The following is a 16,890-nucleotide window of genomic DNA, read 5'->3' on the forward strand; positions in this document are numbered from 1 at the left end:
ACCCTCTTCAGAAGATAAAGCATGTTCTTATTTTGTTTTGCCTGAATACAAGAATTGTTCACCCAGGAATGGCATGCTATTATTTTATCATTATCCTCTATGCTATAAACTTGAATGGAAGTTTAAATGAGAATGGAATGGGGTATTCCATGAGTCATCTCCCAAAAGTTGGCATGGTTACACATGCTTATGAATGCAGGCTCTTTGGCCATAGCTGACAAAAGCCAGGTGTTTGCCTTTGCTCGTTCATCCATGTGGGCCTCAGTTTACTCAAAATGAGAGGATTAGTCTAAATGATGTAAAAACCCCTGTTCCCCTTAATTATATAGATCCATCCAGGGGCCTATGAAGCGTATATTAACACATTCCAGCTTATTACTATCAGACCATTTCTGTATGTGAGAATAATGTTAGTGATGTTAATCTCTTGTAGGTATTCCAGATGTCTAATAGATATTTAATGTATGAGTAGTATTGCTTCCAAAATGAAATTGTGTGCCTTCTGTATGCTGTTTAATGATGATGGATGCTTTTAGAGGTATGAAATAAACATGCATTACATAATTCCCTATTTAGTTTTCTGGAGGATACATTTGTTTTAATAGCATTATATAGGCGATAAAATAGCATCTAATTATGTTCACTCATTTTGAGGAAAAATGATAGTCAAGATCTCTCCACAACTCTCTAGCTTAATTTCCCTTATCGAGCTATTTTTGGATAGTCATTTCACCTCTCTACACCTTGGTTCCCTCTTTTGTTAAAATGATAAGGTTTGATTAGAACAATATTTCCCAAAAGTAGTTTTATAAAATGCACCATAAAAGAAACAGAGTTCTATAGTTAAGTGTTTGGAAAATGCTGCATTTTACACTTCTCAGAAATCTGGCTTTCTCATCACACATTAGAGGCTCTGAGAGGTATGAAAGGGAAGAAACTTGTTTAAGTCTCTCAGTTTATCTCAGATTCAGTTAACTATAGAATTTTTTATTTCTGAATCATGGCAATTAATAAACATCCTTCACATGGAGTGATCACTGGATGCACATTGAGGACACTTAAAGGTATATAATTTCCAAGATTTCTTGGATTTTTTATGTGGGTTAAAATTATAGTGTTGTCAGAGAATGTTTAGGGCAGGTAAAATGTTCTGTATTATACTATAATGAGGGATACATATCATTATACTTTTGAAAAAACCCATAGAATGTACAACACCAAGCATGAACCCTAATTTAAACTACGAACTATGAACTTTGGGTGATAACACGTGTTGATGCAGGTTCATCAATTATCACAAATGTACTACTCTGGTGGGAGATGAGGAGGTTATGCATGTGTGGGGCATGGGTATACAGAAAATTTGTGCCTTTTTGATTTTGCTATGAAGCTAAAACTGCTGTAAAAAAATATAACATCTTAAATTTTTTTAAAAAAACGATGTTGCCATATTAGACTGCTGAATTATGTAACAGGATTTATAAATCCTCATTATGAGAAAGCCCTTCCCTAATCTTTCCTTATTTGGGGAAACAAACAAACAAACAAAAAAGGTTTAATAATTTGTATATAGCTTCTTACCCTCTACCTACTCTCAGAGTCTGAGAGAAGAGTGTGGGGGCGGTGGGGGGCATGCATGCATATTTGTATAAAACTTTCCCACATTTTAAGGTGAGATAGCCGAGAAGAGCATGAGGTTGCAAACCAAATGCCTCATATTGTGTCTGGTCATCACAATACTCTAAGCAAATCAACCTTTCTACGTGCTAATTTTCTTATTTGGAAGATGGACTCAATAGTAGCTGCCCTGCCTTCCATATAAGGATGTTAACATTAAAATGCATAGGAGCACCTAGGTGGCTCAGTTGGTTGAACATCTGACTCTTGATTTTGGCTCAGGTCATGATCTCACAGTTTGTGAGATTGAGCCCCCAGCTGGACTCTGCACTGACAGTGATGAACCTGCTTGGGATTCTGTCTCCCGCTCCCTCTGCCCCTCTCCCACTTGTGTGCCCAAGTGCTCTTCTCTCTCTCTCTCTCTCTCAAAATAAGTAAATAAAAACCTTTACAAAAAAGGAATGACATTGGATCTTTCCTATTATACATCCTTGTTTTTTCTTGAGGGGGAGCATCTGCTCTAGTCTATTCCACTGTATTCTTTTATAAAAGACTTTGTGAAAAACATTGTGTTCTCCAAATACAAAATGACTAATTTATACAACACCTATCACTGATATGAATTCATAAAGAGAGTCATCATACTTACATTTAAAAACAGTACATACAACATAGAACAAAAAACACCCTTTTGCAGAATTTAAGATTGTTGTAAAAAGTGTTTGAAGTAACCAGGCTTGAATGGGATCATTTGTCAAATCAGTGGATTTCACTGCATCTTGGAAAGAAGAATGAAGAGCCCAATGATGGGATTTATACTGTGCTTGCAGAGTTGGTTTTTGCCTCACACACATTGTTTCCTCCATCCTTAGCCATATGCTGGGAGTTAGGCTTTGTATGCTTTTGCTTCAAGCTGTATCTTCATTTCAGACATAAAGTCCCCTGTGTGCCTTCTGATTAGACTATAAATCTTTCAAGGACAAGGACTACATCATATTCTTCTTTTGTTGGTTTCTTAGCCTTCAGAAGATGGAGTAGGACAAGGAAGAAACTCTGTAAATATTTATTGCATACATGAAGAAGCAGGCATGTGGGTGAGTAGATGTATTATAATTTTATTTTAATTATTTGCAAACTTTTTCAGAGGTAACCACATAAAGAACTTCACGCTATAATTTATCTGCATTTCATATTTACCTTATATATTGATCTCTAAACAATATACAGTGTTTTTTCATGTTTTCAATATTGTATTATTTTTTCTTTCTGCAGCTTGCTTTTATTCACTTCAGAGATTCTAATACATTTCTTTTAACTGTTCAATAGTATTTTATTGCATAATGTAGCATATGAGATTTTGTATGTTTTTATATTGATAAAAATTGGGGGTTTATCCCATTTTTTTTTTACTTTTAACAAAAGGCTGCTGTGGGCATTCTTATACATGTTTTAGGTTGCACAAGTAGGCAGGTTTCTGGAGAATAGCCCCAGGAGTGAAACTGTTGTACCAGAAAGTGTACATATATTCAGTGTTCCTAGGGATCACCAGACATCTCTTCAAAAATGGTTATTCTATTTATACTCCTATGAATCCTCACTTTATAAAACTTCAGCTTTCTAACAATAACCTTAGCCTTTAGGCACCAGCTTCTACAAGAAGAAAGTCTTTGCTCCCAGGCTGGTTTAAGGAGCTGTGTCTCAAAGCTCCAAACAGATTTTGTGTGTTCAAGAGCAAGGAAGTTGAAGACCTGCCATGGTCTGAATAGGTTCCACTTTCAATTCACAACTTGATGGCACAGTGGTACTCAGTATCTAGAGTGCAAGATTTCTTTCCTTCTTACCCTCAATGGTTTCTAACCCATTTATTATAAACAGTTTCTAACACAGTTGAAGATTACCATTGATGGGAAGAAAGGCTTGCATTTGTCTGAATTGATCTGTGTTAACAGAACTGACTGTGTTCCTACTCACTGGCTTCTGGTCTTCCTGGGTTCTAAGAACTTGAATATTCTGTGACATTGTGCTGGGGGTTAGCAGCACCACAGGGTGACAATATGGCTGCTGAGGTTCTGAGGTCTGGGAAACTGCAAGTTTCACTTTTCAATTTACTATCTCTCTGTTCCATTTATTAAATATCATAGTACCTCAGAATAAAGTTCAGTTTAAAAAATCAAATTCTGAGCTGCACGGGTGGCTCAGTTGGTTGAGCATCCGACTCTTGATTTTGGATCAGGTCATGATCCCAGGGTTGTGGATCTAGCCTTCTATTAGGTGTCAGGCTCTGCACTGAGCATGGGGCCTGATTAAGATTCTCTTTCTCTCTCTGCCCCCTCCCTCACTCACGTTCCCCCTCTCTCTCTCTCAAAAAAAATCAGATTCTGCAACGATCACCCAAATTTCAAAAGGTAGCTTGCTTTAGGTCTTTTATTATTATTATTTATTTTGAGAGAGAGAGAGAAAGAGAGAGAGAGAGAGAGAGAGAGAGAGAGCGAGCACATGGGTAGGAGAGGGAGAGAGAGAATTCCAAGCAGTCTCTTTGCCATCAGCATGGAGCCCAACATGAGGCTGGATCTCACAAACCATGATATCATGACCTGAGCCAAAATCAAGAGACACTCAACTGACTGAGCCACCCAGGTGCCCAGGTGATCTTTTAATTAAATATTTGCTACCAAAAATAACCCATTCCATTTACAGCTATGGTCACTACTGGCATATCTTTATCTTCTAACAGTTGCTTTTGCCCTCAATGTTACCTGAAAGTAGTAATCTCTCAAAGAGATGAAGATTCATATATGGTTTTACATTTTTTTAGTTGTCTATTGCTTAGTTTTTTATGCATTTATACCTGCCTTCTTTCAGATAGTGTATTTTTGTTGTAGTTGCTTATTTACCTTTAAAGAAAAAAAATTATTGAATAAAACATTAGAGAAGTGAAAAATTCATAGTTCAATAAATGCATATAAATGCAAATAAAAAATGCATAGTTCAATAAATTTTCACCAAGTGGATACAGCTTGTAACCAGAGCATAGCTGAATAAACAGAACATTCTCCACACCTGCAGAGGCCCCCTGGTTCTCTCTTCTAGGCACTCTCCACTGTCCACACTAAGTGTTTATCTGCTTTTAAATTCACACAATGCATCAAATAAACATTTTACACATGATACCAGTAAAGGCCAGAAAGAGAAAATAATTCATTCAGGGTTACACAGGAGTAGAAGAATCAGCACTAGAACTGACTTGCTATATGTACCTTCAAACAGCCAAGAAGAAATGACAAAAAGTCAAGCACACATAAGTTATACAATTCAAGTCTTGACAATTTTCAGAGCATATGCTAAAATATAGACACATTCAATTCAACCAGAATTCTTGCTTTTAAGCTGAAAATACCCATCACATCATATGTCAGTTATTAAATATTCCTATGAATTACAGTTTGATTATTTTGTGATGCAACAGAAGCGCCATGAAATATTGGAGACCAACATGTCAATTTGCCTTGTCATGTACATCTTAGTCTAGTTACTTCAGCTCCTAAAGTTTTGAATTATAGAATTTTGCATTCTATCTCATCTATAGAACGATAATAAAATCATCTCAGAGCATTATTCATAGAATTCTTAATAATGTAATCTCAGAGTTTGATTCCTTCCAAGAACTCAACTCATTAAAACTTGATCTAAAACCTGATCACCTCCCTTGTGATCTCAAACCCATGCCCTAAGATTACTACTGGGCTAACCTTCTCCGTTTTTAGCCCCTATAGCTTTTATGGTAATATTATCTGGGTTTGGACAGACAATGATACTATCCTATGTGCACACAGCAAGGAAAATTTCCCATCTCCAGATGAAGAATCAACCAATGGCAGGGCAGGGGATGCTCACATAAAGGATAAACCATTGATGGGCAGCTCCTCTTGGAACATCTTCACTGTATTTTTAACAAAAGCCATGCCTGGCTGGAGAACATCTAGAGGCTGTGTCCAATTTCTGCTCTGAAGGGTTTAGGAACCACTTACCTCACTCAAAGTGGCAGCCTAACCTGTGGGCCTTCAGCATTCTCCTCAGGACCTTACAGCAACATTTGATGTCCTGAGATGGCTCTCTAGCATTCATCCATATAAACACCTGTGTCGTATCACTGGCCATGGTTACTTTGTGCATGGCCCCTTCTCTTTCTTCTTCTTCCCTTACCTCAAGTCCTCCCTGCCTTTGCAATTGAGTTCTGATGCCTACAGGCCAGTTAGAGGACCAGAAGAAAATCAAGAAACCCGAAAATGGACATAGATGTAGTCAAGTCATTAGCGACTGACAAGAATTGCAAAGTGTCATCTGCTCTGAATCTGAGAATGGAATATTCATTTCCCACCATGGCTATCCCTGCTGTGATTTCTCTGGGACACAATTCATATCCCAGGGAAGGGAGATGTTGCAAGAGCTTCAAAGGACCCCCCACAGATTCTTCTCTTCTGAGTGTTTCAGCTGTCTCCAACATCAGTTGGTTCATAGCAGACTGAGAGCCTGAGGTATTTCTCAGTATTTGCTGTGTGGAGTCTTCTTCCCCTGCCCTCTGAGCAAATTTCATTCCACCCTTCGGGAAATAAGGGGCCACATCAGGACCCCACCACTCTTGTTTCCTCATCATCTGTCTGTAGTCTTTATTCTACAGTCAGAAAGATGGAATACAAAGAGCCTCAAATTTAAAGTCTGAAAGATCAGGAATGGACCTAACCTCGGCTAGTAGCTTGCTGTGTGCCCTTCGGGGAGTTTAATCAGACTCTTTGAGTCTCAAATTGTTTACCTGTAATAAATTAACATATCTCAACCCTCTGGGTAGTTAAAAGGTGTAGGTTATGACTGGGAATCTGACATATAAGAGGTACCTGAACTCAACATCAATCAAGTCACTCCTTTGCTAAAAATCCTACAATGGCTTCTCATCACTTACATGTGTGGAGTTCAGACATTTCTACCTGGCTTTCCCTAGTATCTCCAAGCACAGGCTATTTATGTGATCTGAAATTTACTTCTCCCTAACATATATGTTCCTCCACCCAGGCTGAATTCCTCTACCCATTAAGAATATTTTCCAAGCTCACTTCAATCTCACTATCCTGGCTCATGATCCACTCCCTCATGTGGGAGAACATTACACTTCAATCTCATCTGCAGTCCAAATACTACCCATCCTTTAAGACCCTGATCAGGTTCTCCCTCTATAAAAATTCACTCAAATATTCCAGCCAACACTGGCTATATCCTTCTCTGAAATTTTTCCTTGTTTTTAATAATGGTAAGGACACTTAACATGAGATGCAACCATGAGATGCAATGTCTAAGTGCAGAATACACTATTATTATTTATAGGCACTATGTTGTACAGCACATCTCTAGAACTTTTTTGTCTTGCTGAACTGAAATTTTATGCAACTATTGAAGAGAAATTCCCCATTTCCTCCTCCTCTTGGCCCCTGGAATCATCCATTCTACTCTCTACTTCTATACATTTATTTCATATGGACAACCCCAAACAGATCCTTTGTTACCTATAGGCTCATTATTTAAGATGTGTTAGTTTTCTCTTTGTCATTGTATATTTTATTAGAACAAAATCAATTTATATACTCCCACCAAATATACATATTTGAATAAACACCAAGGAATGACTCAAGAAAGCTTAATTGAACGGTTTCTTCACTAAGAGACTGGGACGCCAAACATTCCAGTCATGTCCATAATTTCAATAGGTGGATAGTGTTTCTCTCATTCATTTATTCCCTGAAACAAATTCTTTCTAGTCATTTTCATATGCCAGACATTCTGCTGGGAATACAGATATGAATAGGATGAATACAGTCCCTTCTCTCATGTAACCTACAATCTAATGAGGGAAATAAGCAAGTGTAATGAGCTGTAGAAAATTGTATTATTTTAGCAGCAATGGCAGGATTTCTCTTGGAGAGAGAAATTTGATGGATGGAATTTGGATAAGGACTTGGGATAGATGAACCTCTCCCACCTACCCTAAGTGCCCAAGTTCAGGCTGATGCCCAGGTTTCACAGAGCGAAAGTGCTCTGAATTAAAAGAAAGAAAGAAAGAAAGAAAGAAAGAAAGAAAGAAAGAAAGAAAGAAAGAAAGAAAGAAAGAAAAAAGGATTTATTTTGGCTTTGTAGAACAGCTGGATAGGCAGGAGATGAAGGGCAGAAATAAGGTTGGGTGTATGAGCCCATTCCCAGAAACCCTCCCTCAAAAACTCTTCAATAAAGTATAATATATACATAAACACTTTAAATTATTGTTGGTTTGCTCTTGTCCATAGTGAGCACTGCCATGAATTTAAACTTAAGCCCACGTAGTACAGGACACTTATGTCCCAGCCTTCTTCCCAATTCTTTCACTTTTTCATTACCAGCCAACCTGTGGATGGATGAACTTTCTTAAGCCATGACATTGAGAGGTTCAACTCAAATTTATCAGATCTCAAGAGGCAATAAGGCCCCCAGCTGACATTGGTGTTATACAAGCAAATCAGCAATCAAGTGAAGAATAAATTCCAGTATTAAATTAGATGACAGAAAAAGCAGGGCCTAATGTAGTCTGAGGAAAGGGGGAATGGCGGAGAGGGTTGTTGAGAGGAGAGGGGACTTTCAAGAGGAAATGTCATTTATGCTGAGGCCTGAAGACTGAGTAGAAGTAAGAAAGTAAAAACAGATAAGATTTTTATGTGTTTAGGTTCTCAGGTATAGGAGCCAGAAGAGGAATAGAGGGAGACAGGAGAGGAAAAGGGGGTCAAGAGAAGAGAGACAAGTGCAGAAAATGGAGATAAAGGGGAGAACTGAAAGAACGAAGTCCACACCGCACGGCACTTAAGTATAACCCAATTCATCCAAAGTGGGTAGTGCAATTTCTCCAGAAAAGTCCAGTAAACCTTCCTAATTTGCAAGTTTCCTAAAGCATCCTAATTATGGTTCTATAGAGACAGGTGTACTGTTTGGCCCCATGCCTGAGCTACAAAAATGCCATATTCCTGTGAAGTGAGGTGAGCCAAGCTAAGCTTTGAGAAGATTGTCTACATGAGCAAAAATCATATCTAATTTTAAGGTATGATTCATTTGGGAGACAACTGGCTACCCAGAAATTTGTGAAATTGAATACTTGATGAAGTCAGTTGTGAGTTACCTGTTTCCCAACCCTCCACCTAGTAGTGTTCAGGGCTCTGTAAGTGCTCAGGTCCCAATTTATGACCTCAACCTGCCCTCCACCTGAGTTTCCATTAACCCTGGTATTTATTCTCACTTGTTCGAAAATACAGATCATTTGATAATTATACTCCCTTTAGCTGACTAAGGTATTCCATGTCACCTGTCCAGAAAGTATAAGTTTTCAAATATACATGTCGGGTGCTATAATAGAGATCTGGCAAAAAAGCTTTCAGTGGTAGAGATGGGACGGCACTGACTACATACATACTTACTTCAACTTTTAACCATTGAGACTGAAAATCAGCTTCTTATGGTGAAAGACTCCTTCCCGTTCATGACAAACCAAAACTACACACACATACATGCATATATGTGTATACACACAGAGATCTATGCCTATTTACACTCCACAGGAAGCCAGGACCCCAACCTCATTTCACAGCAACCCATGCTGCCTGACTTATGCCAACAGATCAGGCCTGAAATTATACATTGGAGCTTCTCAGCTCAACCACATTTCTCCACGACCCCTAAGTAATTATTTGAGAGAAAATTACAATACACATTAAATAAAGTAATTTATTTCCTAGATAAATTTCAGACTCTAAGCACTTTTAAGCTGGTAATTTTTTAATACAGTAATTGTGGAATTAGGAATACATTTTTCACTAGTCAGTCATTATTTTACTTTGAACATATAAAAATGGCTTTTAAAAAAGAGAGAAATAAAAAAGGGTGATTAAGAGTTTTACACAATCAAATGAAAGTTTCAAATTTTATTGGCAAAGAATAAAAAGACTAATTAGCTTCAGTTTATGGGTTTACATGCTATTTCTCAGTAGAGATGCATGATGAATTGTGAGGGGGGAAGCTGACATGGTTGGATTCTCACTAGCGTCCTGGTGCAACACAGAAAACTGAGAGGAAGGTGTTTGTTTTCCCTGCTTCCCCTCTGCCCCCAACATCATCTCAGCCTCGTTTGTCAGGAAAAGTTTGCCTCTCCTCAACTGCACCACCACCCTTGTCAAAGCCACCGCTCATCTGCTCATCTCTTGTTGGGGACCAGTCTGCTAGCAGGTCTCCTCCTTCCTCTCCTTTCCTGCCAACCATTCTTCATAGTACAACAATGACTACCTTTCCAAATGTCCACTCTGACCCTGGCAGAGGAAGTACTCTTCTCGTGCAAATCCTCCAGTGGACCCCCTCCTTCTTCAGTTCTTTGGATACAAGATAAAGGCAAAGATCTTCAAAATCCTCCTGGGGTCTTGCCATACCTGTAGTTTGTCACAGAGGACACTCCTATGCTCCAACGGCACCCTGTCTTTCCTTTCTCTTTTTCCCCTTCCTTCCTTCCTTATTCTTCCTTCCTTCTTCTCCCTCTTCCTTCCTCTCCCTCTTCCTTCCTTCCTTCCTTCCTTTCTTTCTTTCTTTCTTTCTTTCTTTCTTTCTTTCTTTCTTTCATTTTTCTATGTTCTCAAGGTATATATTTTAAGAATCAACCTTAGTATCAACATTAAGGGTTAAGTATGTATCTGCCTCTTCTATTCTGCACATAGTCAATTATAATGATAATGCCCATTATTTATTGGGATGCATTTTCAATGACTGGGATAAAGTAAGTATTGATATTTCTATTTTTCATTCCTTCACGGTATATTTTCTGAGAGTCATTTATGTACCAGATACTGTGCTGGGTGCTGGGAATAACAATGTGTTAAAGGCTCAGTTCTTGGCTATATGAATATTTACCATTCTTTTGTTTTCACTACCAAATATCTGTATCTGTTTCCTGTATTTGGTGAATTCCAAAGAGTTTGCCTCCCTGTCTATAAGATGAAGATACAAGACACTCATGCTCCTAGATTCCTCTACAGGTAGGGCACAGATATGTGATCTGGCTTCTGTCAATTTGAGATGTCCACATTGGACTTTGATTCTGAAGTCAGAGAGACAAAGAAGCAAAGACTTTGCACAATCCATTTTGATGAGGGTGACAAAGGTCAGAAACCATTCACTCAAACCCCTTTAAAAGTAAATCAGTCTACCCTACTTTTCCAACAAGTTGTGTAAGGCTTGGCAACAATATTTCAACTTCCTGTCCTGCAACTGAGATGGACAGGTACAGGCAAGAGGTGAAAAGTGCTGATTTTTTCCTTTAAAAATGTAAATAGCCATATGCATAAATTTCTATTAAATTTGGGCCTCCTTAATTGTTGTTACTAGTCAATGTGTTTTATGTAAATTTCTTAAGAGGGATCTGGCCAGGGGCACCTGTGTGGTTCACTTGGTTAAGCATCTGCCTTCGGCTCAGGTCATGATCTCGGTTCTGTGGGTTCGATCCCTGCATCAGGCTCTGTGCTGACAGCTCAGAACCTGGAGGCTGCTTTGAACTCTGTGTCTCTCCACTCTCTGCCCCACCCCCCACTCACACTCTCTCTCAAAAATAAACATTAAAAAAAGTTTTTTAAAAAGGATATCTGGCCCAAATTAAAAACTTTATATAACTGTTGGCTAGTTTTTCTATTTTATAGTTATATAGAGTCTCATTCTTTTTAAACTTTCCAAGTTCATTATCGCCTTTATTATTTTGCTTTTCATTTTCTTTTCAAAATCCTTTGTGAGAAGGAAAAAGATACGTTAGGTCTTGGTGTTTAAAGAGAAAACTGAGACCCAGGAGAGGTAAATCACTGCCCTACTCAGATTATTGGGGATTTCTGAAGCAGAAATTGGAAGTCTTTCTAGTTTTCTGATTCTTTTTTTAATGTTTTTATTTATTTTTGAGAGATATAGAGAGGCAGAGCACAAGCAGGAGAGGGGAAGAGAGAGAGGGAGACACAGAATCCAAAGTAGGCTCCAGGCTCTGAGCGGTCAGCACAGAGCCCAATGCGGGGCTTGAACATGTGAACTGTGAGATCATGACCTGAGCTGAAGTCAGACACTTAACTGACTGAGCCACCTGGGCGCCCCTCTAGTTTCCTGACTCTTGAGGCAGAGCAATTTTTACTATAGATCTTAACACAAGGTGCTGGAAGGATAGGGAGATGGGTGGATCCAATGACTGATTTTCCTACTTTGCTGAGGATGTTTATCTTTAATTTAATGTCTAAATCCATGGCACAGCAGGATAAAAACCCTTGGTGGTAGGCAGATTTCTGAGAAGAACCCTAAGTTTCCTACTCTTGCATACACTCTGTATGATCCTTTTCCTTTGGTGTGGTGGAACCCCTGACTATGATTGCACAGCCCTCTCCCTTGATTGGGTCATGTTAGGTTAAGACTCTTGTGGCAGATTGGAGAGACATTTTTATGTTGGCTCTGGGGAGGGACATTCTCATATTACAAGATGGTCACATGACCAGAACCTAGGAGCCGAGAATGACCCTTGGCCACTAGCCAGCAAAACAAAACAAACAAACAAGCAACAACAACAGAAACAGGGTCCTCAGTTTTTCAGTAACAAGTAACTGAATTCTGTCAACAGCCTGAATGAGCTTGGAAGAGGACCCTCGTCCCAGTTGAAAATGCCATCCTACTAAATTATTGATTTAAGTTTGTGAGACCTTGAGCAAAAGACCTAGCTAAACTGTGCCTGCCCTTCTGACCCACAGAAACTGTGAGGAAATAAATAAATGTTTATCGTTTTAAACTGCTAAGTTGATGGTACTTTTGTTAGATAGCAATGTAAAATTGATGTCCTTAAAGGGACCAATCTCAATCTCAAAAATGATATGGATGATGATAATAATAATAGCAATAATAAAATATATAATGCATTAAATAGTAATACACTTAAATAAGGAAAGTCTGTTTATACCAGAGTTGTGCTCAGTTGAGTACTCGACCCACACACCCCTTTCCCTTATCACATTAATGATGGAAGTGGAGCAGATTACTACACTGTAGATCTTTTAACAACCATCATTGATATTTTATATGTAAGCCTCTAAACTAATTATTCCTAGACTTTTTCAGGGTTTTTCAGAGGCATAACCTAGTTTCAAATAACACATTTTTGTAAACACTGGAGACCAAGTATGGGCAGAGATTTGGGATGTTGAGGCGGAACCGATTCTGGTGGACTTGGATGCAGTTTTTGATGATTTTCTGTAGCTGCTCCTATCATTACCACTCCCAGTAACAATCACTGCCATCCTTTGTGTGGAGGCAGCACTGTACAGAGAAAAAGTACCCTACCTGACAACTGACACAGTTAGTCTGCAGAACAGCATTATGTATTAGACATCGCTCGTCCTGTCACTGTCAGCACCAAGGCCATGCAACAAGATGATTTATGTATATAGTATGAAATGAGCACATGATCAAGCTAATTAACACAAGTGAGATTGCATGAACATCAGCTGTGTAATCTTTTTTTTTAATTTTTAAATTTTATTTAAATCCAAGTTAGTTAACGTATAGTGTGATGGCGATTTCAGGAGTAGAATTTAGTGATTCATCACTTACATGTTAATCAAGTTACCTCACCCTCTGGACTTAGATTATTTCCCTGAAAAGTAAGGAAGTTGGATAATGAATCCCTATGTCTCCTTTATCTTTAAAACCCTGAGTTCTTAATATTAGAGGAAAGACTATTCTTATTCTTTTTAGATAATAATTTCCTAAAATGTTGCCCAATGTATTTATACAGTCATATGAATCAACCACAAATATTAATTGAGGCTACTATGCCAGAAGTTCTTCATTAGATGTTATGACAGATGGAGAAAGCATTTAGCACAGAGCCTCTAGGAACTAAAAGTCTAGTTAAGGAGATAAGGCAGCATTTGTGGAAAAGGAGAAAGTTACCAGTTCAGTAGGTCATTAATGTTCAGTAGAGAAGGGAAGATTTGCTGTATTTTGTGGAATGAAAGATGAGGTCGGTGGGAAAGGAAAGCAAAGCTTTCCAAATGGGAAGTGCCAGTTGGCCCTGAATTAAGGGGATACATTGAATTTGAAATACAGTAGTGAACACATTACATGGCTCCTAGTGACCTCCGGGAGGAAATAAGGATAGAAATGTCCCATTGAGGCAGAGCAGTAGAACAGGTTTGGCTAGATTAGGTGGTAGTTCTGGGAATAGTAGAGAATTAAGCTGGTCTCTAACTCATACTTCCCAGAAGAGGATTGGGCATCTCCTCTTGCCCCCATGTGGCACTCTGCAGATGCCAAGACTTCATTATATTCATTCTTTCAGACCCTGACTAAGAAAGGGAGAGACGACATTTTCAGTCCCTCATAGCTCTTTTTTTCTCAGACTGGAAAGGCAAGTTGGAAGGCGATATTTGCTATTATGCTTAGAGGTCAAGTCCTTTTAGTAATTAAAGAACTGCCTTGGAACTTAGCTTGAAATTGTGGATTTCTTAGTTTTTACGCTAAGCGTCAAATGTCCATAGATTGTGTCTTTCAATTTTCTCTATGGAGACACATTATTGACACACTCTAATATGATAGATGCTGTGAGTACCCCTATAAGAGAAAGGGATTGGGGATCTTTGACAATGAAAACATTGGGACTTGGACACATCTGCAAAGTCCACTTAACACTGCCCACCCCATACAGCACAGGAGGTGGTGAGAGCAGAGAGGATATATAGACTTGAGGAATAGGAAGGACACCATGTTCTTGGGCCCAGAGATTTCTATCTTTAGAAGTGTGGTGGATGCTGACACCTTCCCAGTCAATTTTTGAGGAATCTGATGAATATCATTAATATAAAAGTGATGGCTGTAACTTATGACCCCCAAATTCATAGTGCTCAAGAGAAACTTATACACACTTGAGTATTAATTGCTTAGATATGTCAGTTTTTGGTCCTCTGAGAAGAAGATGTCAACATGGGGTGAGAGGTGTAAGAGACTCATTGGAGAAACACCTGTGAAAGGTAGAGGGTGAGGGAACAGGGGTAAGTGGAGACAACCTTCAGACCACACTGCAGGTCTGAAACCTGTGGGGGAGAAGAAAGAAAGGTGGATTCAAAAGAACTACAGCATGATTCTGAAAAAAATCTCATGCAGGACTGATTTCTATGATGGCAAAGGGGTGTCACCATGATGGAGACATAGGTCATTCCAGACTTCCCTCCCAGTCACAGGAAAACCAATTAACAATTACTTAAGGACGAGACACCATTGTGAAAATCTTATGATGGCAAAGAATATGGTGAATCTAACTGAAGGTGTGCCAAAGTCTACCTGGCAATGCTTTGATAATATCTTTGGCTGAGATATTTAGGGTCATTCAGAAGATACAAGAGCTGAAATCAATATCATTATCACAGAAACACTTGGGAAACCAACCACATCCTCTCTTTATACATCTCTTCTAGATAGCTGATATTTCTATTTATATACTAATAATTTTTTTAAAAAAGGCATAATTATCAGCAATATAGCTCTATTTATTTATTTACCTATTTATTTTACTTTTCACTTTTTTTTTTTAGCAATGTAGAGGTCTTAAAAATCTTCAACTTTAGAAAAAGATGTAGCCTCACGAGTGAGAATTTAGTATTGAAATGTATATAAAATTTCCCCGCTACATTGCATTCCCCTTCCTTGCAATTAGATTTGAGTGCATTTTTTCCAATCCTTAAAAGTAAAAAATTAAAAAAAAATCAAAGCAAAGACAAGATCTCTTTTCTACCAAATATATTTTACTATTTCCTTTATGATCTTGGAGTATGGAAGATGCCATGTGTGTCCAACAAGTCATTCTTATAGCAGAAGCCGTGTTCATGATGAAAAAAAATGGGAAGTAAAATATCAATGAGCAAATAGGATGGTGTTGTTGCTAAACACATTAAATATCCTCTAACTTCTAAGACTGGGATTTAGAGATGTCTCTGAAAATTAATATTAGAGTGACTGTGGACAGATGGCTTAATTTCTATAAGCCTCAGTTTCCTCGTTTATAGAAGAAAAATTGGAAGATACAGCTAATTTGTTGTAAGTTTCAAATGAAAAGATGCTTACCACGTGCTGGAGAGAAGGTACTCAGTCATTGACAGCTGTTACAGGAAAGCAGTAAAGTGTGGTGGTTACAATGATTGGTTCTGACTCAGATGGCCTGGGTACAAATTCACGCTAGCTGTGTGACCTTGGGGAAGTTATTTAGTATTGCCGAACTTTCATTTCCATTTCTGAAAAAAGGGGTAATGACACAACCTATCTTACACTGTTAAGGGAGTTAAACAAGATAGTATACTTAAAGAACATAGAAAAGTGCCAGGCATATATTAATCTCTTCGTAAATGCCAGTTAAAATTATCATTCTTACCATAATTACTGTCACCAGAATAAAAATGTATTTTACTCACCAGTAAACATTAACTGGAGACTGTCTACTCCAAACATGAAACGCTTGTTTTAAGATGTCCTAAAATAAAAGAGACTATTGCTGAAGAGGAATGGTGTCTCTTCTAAAGTAAACTCACAGCATTCTCTTAAACTGTTTCCAATATTCTTGTTGACGCTTGAACCTCCGCATATCCTACACAGTGCAGTCCCCTTGTTCTGTCCGAGACCCCACTTTGAGGCTGAAGCAGTGACACAAAGCTTTCAGGGAGGGAGGGATATCCAGTTATGGTCTCTCATGCATCTGTTGGATTTGCCATTTTTAAAGATGAAAGTTCCTAAATTATTAACTTTTCTCCAAGTGATATGTGATGGTGAAAATAATATCTGCATGAAGTATTAAGTGGTTTTTTTGAACAAAAGCCAAGTAATTTGACAGAGCGTAATAATTGCACTGTCAAAGAATACAAGTTTCCACTTTCTCAGAGAAATCTATATTGCCTGGTTTCGGTTTCGCAGGCTGTCATCAAGATGGTAAGATTTATCTCTCCTTTAATTGCACCATGGCAGGTGTTTTATGGAAAATGTATATGCTCTGCCTGCTTTTCAGAAGGGTACGAGGTCCACGACATTGCTTTTATATTCCCTTATGTGCACAATTAAGAGTCTGGCTTGTATCCCAATGGAAGTGGACAAGAACAGGCGTTCAAGTCCTGTTGTGCCAGGCAGATGTGGTAACATATATCACAGTGAAGATTTATTAATAGT

Source organism: Panthera tigris, chromosome D2 (genome assembly GCF_018350195.1).
Source record: "Panthera tigris isolate Pti1 chromosome D2, P.tigris_Pti1_mat1.1, whole genome shotgun sequence".
NCBI classification, from domain to species: Eukaryota; Metazoa; Chordata; class Mammalia; order Carnivora; family Felidae; genus Panthera; species Panthera tigris.